The sequence below is a fragment of the Grampus griseus genome (assembly GCF_964374135.1).
Source record: "Grampus griseus genome assembly, chromosome: 3".
Taxonomy (NCBI): Eukaryota; Metazoa; Chordata; class Mammalia; order Artiodactyla; family Delphinidae; genus Grampus; species Grampus griseus.
The window spans coordinates 78,093,736-78,102,462 of record NC_139019.1 but is presented as its reverse complement, the minus strand read 5'-3'; positions in this window follow the sequence as shown (position 1 = coordinate 78,102,462).

Here is an 8,727-nt window from a genome sequence, read left to right as displayed (position 1 = left end):
GGGTGTTGGAACACGGGTTGTGGTGTGAGGCATCCACACAGGAAACAATGACACTGGTTACATACTGGGGGGTTGAACAAGCAAGTAATCCTGAACAAAGACATAGTAATGATAATGGGAGTCAAGTTTCTTACTATGGAGGAAGAGAAACAAATACAGAAGGGGCCAAAAGGTAAATGAATCCTGAGGAATTTTGTTTTGGAATCTAAATTCATCTGCAAGAACAAATAGGCAAAGTATAGTTAAAATTGTTCTAAATTTAAAAATAACATGAAGAATCGATTAACAGCAGCGGTCCCCAAGCTTTTTGGCACCAGGGACTGGTTTCGTGGAAGACAATTTTCCACGGACCAGGGTGGCGGGGGGTGGTTCAGGCAATAATGCGAGCGATGGGGAGCAGCAGGTAAAGCTTCGCTCACTTGCCTGCCACTCACCTCTTACTGTGCAGCCCAGTTCCTAACAGGCTGTGGACTGGTACCGGTCCACGGCCTAGGGGTTGGGGACCCCTGATTAATAGCATATTTTAAATATATTGATCATAGTATATTTTAAATAATATTAAAATGTAGATATTATATAGTGTATTAGTCTTAGTATATTTAAAATTTTGATATAAAGCTTCAAAAATATCAGTGGGGAGAGAGAGGATACTTCACTAAAGGTGGTAGATCCAAACCCTGGGAGACCTAGGGTGGCTCCACCTTCTTCCCGCTCCCCCTCCTCTCTGGCCACACTCCCTGCCCCCATGGTACAGGACAGGTATATAAAGTGGGTCCCCTCGCCACCTCTTGCTGCGGCATTCTCCTCATCCAGGAGAACACCTTCTGATAAGGTACTTAAACCCATTCATCTGGCTTCATGTCCAGTTGTCCCACAGGATGCTCTCACATGGCTGCCATTCCTATAAAATACAGGAATACAGGCTGACTCCTGCAGCCTCCTGTCTCTGCTCATTGTCTCTCCCCAGTTCTCCTGTTCCAACAGGACAGGGAGTAAATCAGTCAGTCAGCTGCAAGCCAACTGTTCTTGCAGAATCCCCATTCTCTACAAGCAATTCACTTGGGAGCCAACTATAACCTTCCTCTCTCTCGCCCTGCCTTCCTCTCTCCATAGAGTTCTCTTATATAAACCAGAGGAGCCTACAGTTAGAAGAAGGGGCTAGTATATGGTGAGGAGGTGCAGCTCTGGTTTGAGTCTTGGAGGGATTGTCTCACTCCAGCTCTCTTTAGAATGTGAGATACTGGCTGTCCAATGTGTCCTTGGTTTTGTCCCCTAGTCAAGAGCAACAGAAAAAACCCCACTCAAAATCCTAATACATACACTAATGCAAAGGAAAATATCACATGAAACTGGTAACCATGGTTAAAATCTAGTAGGGGACAGACTGTCACAGGAAACGATAAAAAAAGAGAACTTACAAGGGTACATCTGAATCTTTTCCAAGACTATATTCACATATTATTTGTGTAATTTAAAATAAATCAAAAGCAATGAAAAATTTAAAAACTAATTATTAACAGCCAAAAAAAAATAATAGTGAATATAAATCACAGAATGGGCTTTGTCACCATAAAATCAATGAACAAAATTAAAAGATGAATAATTTGCTCATATAAAGTAAATAAATGTATATATGCTTATCTCATATAAATAGATTTATTAAAACCCTAATGCTTAAATGAGCTAGAAACATGAGTTAACTATTCATAAAAGACAAAAATAATTGTCTATCTAAGTTTGAAAATAAACCAATATCTATTGCTTGCCTCGGGGTATTGGATTACTGGTGGGGTTTCTTCCCTTCTTTTTTCTTATAAAATTTGTACAATAAATATTTATCTCTGGGCTTCCCTGGTGGCGCAGTGGTTGAGAGTCCGCCTGCTGATGCAGGGGACACGGGTTCGTGCCCTGGTCCAGGAAGATCCCACATGCCGCAGAGCGGCTGGGCCCGTGGGCCATGGCTGCTGAGCCTGCGCGTCCGGAGCCCGTGCTCCGCAACGGGAGAGGCCACAACAGTGAGAGGCCCATGTACCGCAAAAAATATATATATATTTATCTCTTTATAATCAAGAGAAAAAAAACTTTTAAAAAGCTCCTCTCACGCTATCCCCCCCCAAGAGAGTATATATGTATATATATACCAAATATAAATTTTTGGTAAGGGAGTCCCAATACTAGTGAAGTAAACAGAGAGCAGTACAGAAACTAAGAGCCCAATATGTAAACCTAACGATTTATCCTTTTCCCAGAGAAGCAAATATTTTAAAACAGTTTTAATCCATCTGATGGATTATAACTGATTTTATACTTTAAAAAGTCACTGAATCTTTATTACAGCAGTCTTAAAAGAAACATCAACACATATAAAGAAATTTAAAAGTTGTTGAGTTAAACAATAAGTATGGTTTTTTTAATAATTTTACAACTTTCTATAAACTATTTCCTATAGCTTCTCAGTGAGAAAGAAAATTGTTTTCCTCTGCCCTTCAACAACTCTGACACTTACTATACCTTGTTTTTCACTTTGAAACTTTATGTGCTTTTTCTGCCTTCACTTAATTCCTGTATGAGGGGATCAGCTACTAAAACTAAAAATATCAGAAATTCCAAAATTAAAATGTTAATTTGTTTATAGAGTATAATGAAATCTCAATACATTCATTACAGTCATGAAACATGAATAACTTTACATAGTATATTTCCCCAAGAATAAGTGAACTATAATTTTTTTTAACTTCTATAATGTACTTTCTTTTAAAAAGAAAAATGCACTAAGCTTGTAGAGCTAGTCTTGTGTCTAAAATTAACCCATGAATCAACTAGCCAAATACAAGAGTATGGCCTATATCCATGTAGAGAATTTTCTTCAAAAAGCTAACCCATAAAGAAATCAAACACCAAGACACTTGCATCAGTCGGGCCAGCTCCCTGCTCTAACCGAGGAAAGCTGGAAATGGAAGCAAGAAGCAGTGATCAAACACAAGACATGGGAGCACTCCTATGAATACTAATGAAGAATCCTGACTTACTCCCAAAAGCATTCTTTGACATTTCAAAGGCATGAAACCTGCCCGTCAATTCAATCTTTCTATCCGTGCAGCTGGTAAAACCCTATCAACTGAAAAACGAACCATAAATTATATATTTCTTGAAGCAAAGACAGAATCAAAGGAAGTAATGTAGTTTTATGATACCATTTTAATAGTGTGAACCAATCTTGAGTTATCCTTTTTAATTAAATCAAAAAGAACCAAGATGGTTTTTAACCTAACATGAAGTTAAATACTATGTAACAGATATACTGACACATTTATTTTTTAAAGAGTGGGAAATTTTACTATTTTTTCCACATTTGAAAGTATCACTTTCATTATTCAAGTGTGGATTCAACTTCATCAAAACTGAAGAGGTTAAACAGGGTAGTATTAAGCAAACTCTTCTTAGTGAACTGAGGAATACCTCAACCAATTCTACTTAAAGCCTGTTAAAGAGGAGTTAGAATTTTAGCAAGCTAAAAATTTGCCATGTAGAAAATAGCAAGCAGTTCTCCCGGAGATCTGTGGGCACTGGACACTTACTTAATGCGAGCGAGCAACGTGCCCCTGATCGCAGTGGGAAGGCTCACAGACATGACACGTTCAGTGCCAAAGCAAGGGCTCTAATTAGCGAAGGGTTCCGTCTGACAGTCAAGGGCTTAACCTTCATTGGGAAATAATGAGCCAGACAATATTTGAAGCCTCCATGTAAGATTTAGAGAAGAATGGGGGTGCTGAGAACTGCCTTAAATGTGCTAAACTGACAGACACAGGTGACCAAACAATGAATTGCACACTTGGCAAAGGAGAAGAAAATATTTGGTATATACTGGCGACCTCCAGAGCAGCATTCCTCTTTTGTCCCTGAATTAAGATGAAACAATTTAACAGGCCATATTATTTGGTTGAATTACTTTAAAGAAATTAGAAGACTTGGTGGAGGAGATATATTTTCTGAAAACGTTTCTCAGATACCAACTTTTATGATAAGGGAACATCTGGGAACTTCTCTGAAGATCAGAGACAAATCTCAGTTTAAAGGCTAAAAGTTCATTAGCAAACACAAACACTCAGTGGTTAGAATTACCTAGAATGACGTGAAAGCCAAGGACCCAAACTCTAAGTAAATGAGAACATATCCTTCTTGTCTTCTAATCTATAAAATTACTACTGCTCCCAAAAGTTTCTTGCATACATGATTTTTAAAATTCTTTTCCATTACAGTTTATTACAGGATACTGAGTATAGTTCCCTGTGCTATACAGTAGGACCTTGTTGTCTATTTTTTTTAATTTTTTAATAAATTTATGTATTTTTGCCTGCATTGGGTCTTTGTTGCTGCGCGTAGGTTTTCTCTAGTTGTGGCAAATGGGGGCTTACTCTTCGTTGCGGTGCACAGGCTTCTCATTGCAGTGGCTTCTCTTGTTGTGGAGCATGGGCTCTAGGCATGTGGGCTTCAGTAGTTGTGGCACATGGGCTCGGTAGTTGTGGCTCGCAGGCTCTAGAGCGTAGGCTCAGTAGTTTTGGCGCATGGGCTTAGTTGCTCCACGGCATGTGGGATCTTCCCAGACCAGGGCTCGAACCCATGTCCCCTGTATTGGCAGGTGGTTTCTTAACCACTGTGCCACTGGGAAGTCCTGTCTATTTTATATATAGTAGTTTGTATCTGCTAATCCCAAACTCCTAATTTATCCATCTCCAACTCCCTTTCCCCTTTGATAAGCATAAATTTGTTTTCTATGTCTGTGAGTCTGTTTCTGTTTCATAAATAAGTTTATTTGTATCATATTTTAGATTCCAAATATAAGTGATATCATATGGTATTTGTCTTCCTCTTTCTGACTTACTTACTTAGGCATACATGATTTTTTACTCTTAACTGCACAAATTCTTAAAAGAGTAAAAAAAAAAAATTACTCTTTTTATTTAATGTAACTGAATCTGGGGGAAAAGTACTCATGTTTGACTGTTCACCAAAACAATATGCATTCTTTGATAAACTAAGTAAATAACTATTAAATTAATCATTGGTTTTTCCTACTTTACCCACTCAATATGTTATACCTAAATTAGCTAAGCCTTTTAGGATATTTATAAACTGATATATATATTTATAAATTCATATATATGTGTATATATATTCACACACACACACACTCATATATATACAAGCTACATTATCTGGAAGAAAGTTACTAAATTTGAAAATCAACTGCTTGTAGAGAGTAAATATAAACATTGTAGAGCAACACAAGGTTTCAATTACATGTTGAAGGTATATATGTGTCTATATATATACATATATACTAATGTTTTACAAATTCTAGTAATGCTGAGTTGTCTTCCAGTATTTGTTTAGAAGGTATAAAAACTCATGGCTCAATAGTAAAATGCTAATTGAGTTTGCTAAAAGATGTCTCTTAAGAATTATAAGCCCCAAGTAAAAAACCACTAATAATCTTAAAGTCCAGTAACTGGGGTTAAAATTTTTAAATGAAGAGCATTGCAAAGCAAATATCTGGCACAGGTACTAAAAAGGTAAAAAAGGCAAAAAAATCTGAATTCTGAAATACATCTGTCCCCAGTGATTTCAACTTTACGGAACTAACAGATTACAAATTGTACATTTGTTTTCCCAGTCAAGACACTGAGAATCAGGATTTTTGTTTTCTCTAATAGAAATATTTCAAAATAGAATGCATACATAGACTCTGGAGAGAAAAAGAGAAATGCAAGACTTGAGTAGAGCTATCCTTGTTTCCTCTTCCTTCCCTTTTTGGACAGGCAACCATTTTCTCTTGGGGCAGAACAGTAAAGGCTCTGCTGTACCATGACTCCAGAAAAAATAAAGGCACTTTTATCTGCCCGATTTCTTGTCAGGTGAAGGGAGAATTATATTTGGTGAATTTTCAAAAGCACCCTGAGCCTTCAATCAGGCCTCAATGTTCAAAGATCTCATGGAACAGAGGTTCGGGTTAACCAGAAGACTGGGCAAATGACTTGGTGATTTTAAAAGGCACACTAATGGATGCAAGCTACATTATTTGGAAGAAAGTTACTAAATTTGAAAATCAATTGCTTGCAGGGGGTAAATATAAACATTAAATAGCATCACAAAGTTTCATTAGCTCATAGTTATAAAATTGGCTATTATAACTTTATACCATATATTTTGTTTGCCAACAGGTTTACCTGGAAAATATAAAGTATGCCTATTTGAGATCAAAGAAGGTGATAGCACTTATCACCTTCTAGCAGGGTGCATTTTTTTCTTATTTATTAACTATATATACTATCTTAAAATTAATAAATTATATATTAATTAATGTAACTATAATATATTAATATATTATCATATTGATCATTATTTGTCTTCTCTGCTAGAATATAAGCTCTACTCTGGCAGAGGTATTCATAGTTTTTCACCAAGCATGTAGAACAGTGCCTGGCACATTCCACAAAACTTGTGGAGTGAATGAATAAAATATAAAAGTGAAAATTAAAAGAAGGAAATCATTCTACTGAAGATACTTTACAGTACAACAAAATCAGATAATAATTTTTAAAAATCATATCCAGGAAGAGTTAATTTGTTCTCATTAAAGAAAAAGTGCCATACCACCAGGACCTCTAGCATCACTCTCAGCTGGAGAAAGTCTTCTCCATCATGGCCATGTCTTAGCACAGGGGTCTCCCCTCCCTAAAGACCTTGGCTCTAGTTCACCACTCTCAGAATAGTAATCCCATACCTGGCTGTGGTACTTTCCGTCTGAACTGATTCTACCATAAAATTTATACTGCCACTTATTCAAGGGAATAAAAACATGGTTTAAATGTTTATCCCCAAGGTCCTGGAAACAGATCTGAATAAGAGTTGGAGCCAAAAAATTAGACATGGATTGAGACTATAAAGATTTCTATGTTCTTTCTGCTTATCCAAGCATTGAATTTTGAGGTAACCACTGAAAAGCACAACTGCAGCTTTTGGTTCAATCACAATTTGATAATTAAATATCATTTAAGTATGAGCTATAGCTTTCCTGAAATATAAGGATAGCTCAAAATGTTTGGTAAGCTATAGATAACAACTGAGTGTATTAGACAACTCAGAAAAGATAGTGATGAATTTTGTGAAGGATAAAATTGAACCCCTTCCCCCTAATTACAACACCTCTCCATCTCAACATACACTGACTGCAACCCACACCCACACCCACAGTGTCACTACAAAAGAAAGTATTGCCTTGAAGATATCAATGACTTCCTTCTTGGCAAATCCTCTTCTCAATGATTCTTTGGCCAGCATTTCATAATTTCTATTGTCTTAGTTTAGGTGGCATTCCACAATCCCAGATATTTTCCTGCTTTTACAAAGATCTGAGACATTTAACAGCACTCCTCACTGAAGTCATCCCATGGAGCTAAGTTTTCTCTTCTCTTTTTCTTTTATTTCCATTGACAACTCACACATTTTTATAATATTACCTACTAGAGAGTGTGCTTTCTTAGAAAAGTTATCGTTCTGATATTCAGTAAGTGTTCAAATATAGCTTCCTATTCAAAACATGGTTTTCCCTTTTTTTCAAAAGTTCAAATAAAAACAAAAGTTTAAAAAAATGTATCTATCCTGCATTCTAAATAACTCATCTTAATGATTCTTCTTTTTATTGGCCTGGCTATTCCCTTCAATTCCCACAGCCACCATATTAGGCTAGGTCCATAGCAAACTTGAAGTAAACATGTCTATTGTAGGCTGAATCATAGCCCCCGCACCCCTGCAAAATTCACATATTGAAGTCTTTACCCCAAATACCTCACAATGTATCTGTATTACAAATAGGGCCTTTAAAAAGATAATCCAGGTAAAATGAGGTCATATGGATGGACCCTAATACAATATGACTGGTGTCCTTATATGAAGAGATGAAGACACAGACACACATGGAGGAAAGACCATGTGATGACACTGGAAGAAGATGACAAAAGAGAGACCCTCAGAAGAAACCAACCCTGCCTACACCTTGATCTCATACTTCTAGCCTCCAGAACTGTGAGGAAATAAATTTCTATTGTTTAAGACACCGAGTCTGTGGTAGTTTGTTACGGCAGTTCTAGCAATAATACAACATCCATCTCATTATCTGATCCATTAACTTGGCCAACGACCCCTTGTTCTCTGACCACAGTAAATATCTAGCATGTTTTTCTCTTGGCTATGGGTTTTTACCTCTTTATGCAATTTCCCTGATATAAAAGACACACGTTAGGTGTCGTTTCTGCTCCTCCTCTGCCCTTCCTTTCCATGTTCTCAATTATATCCATTACCATACTTCCCCTCAGTCATGCCACTCAAGATCAATTCACCCTAGATTTCCTCTTTAAATTAAAGCTTCCTTTATAAGTCCATCCTTGCAATAAAAAAAAAAACTAGTAGGCTCCTCCTATATCAATAATTGATCTTTTTCACTCAACTTGTATTCTACCTCCTCTTATAAGAATAGTTAAATTCCATTTTGAAATTCATATATTTAAAGTATGTATCTCTTATGCTGGAAATTTCCTTTGTGGTCTTTCCTTAAGAAATCTAAAAATACCTGATATTTCATGTACACTTTACTCATTCCCAAATTACTTTTAAGTGTTTATAAAAATGGAAGTAGGGCTTCCCTGGTGGCGCAGTGGTTGAGAGCCC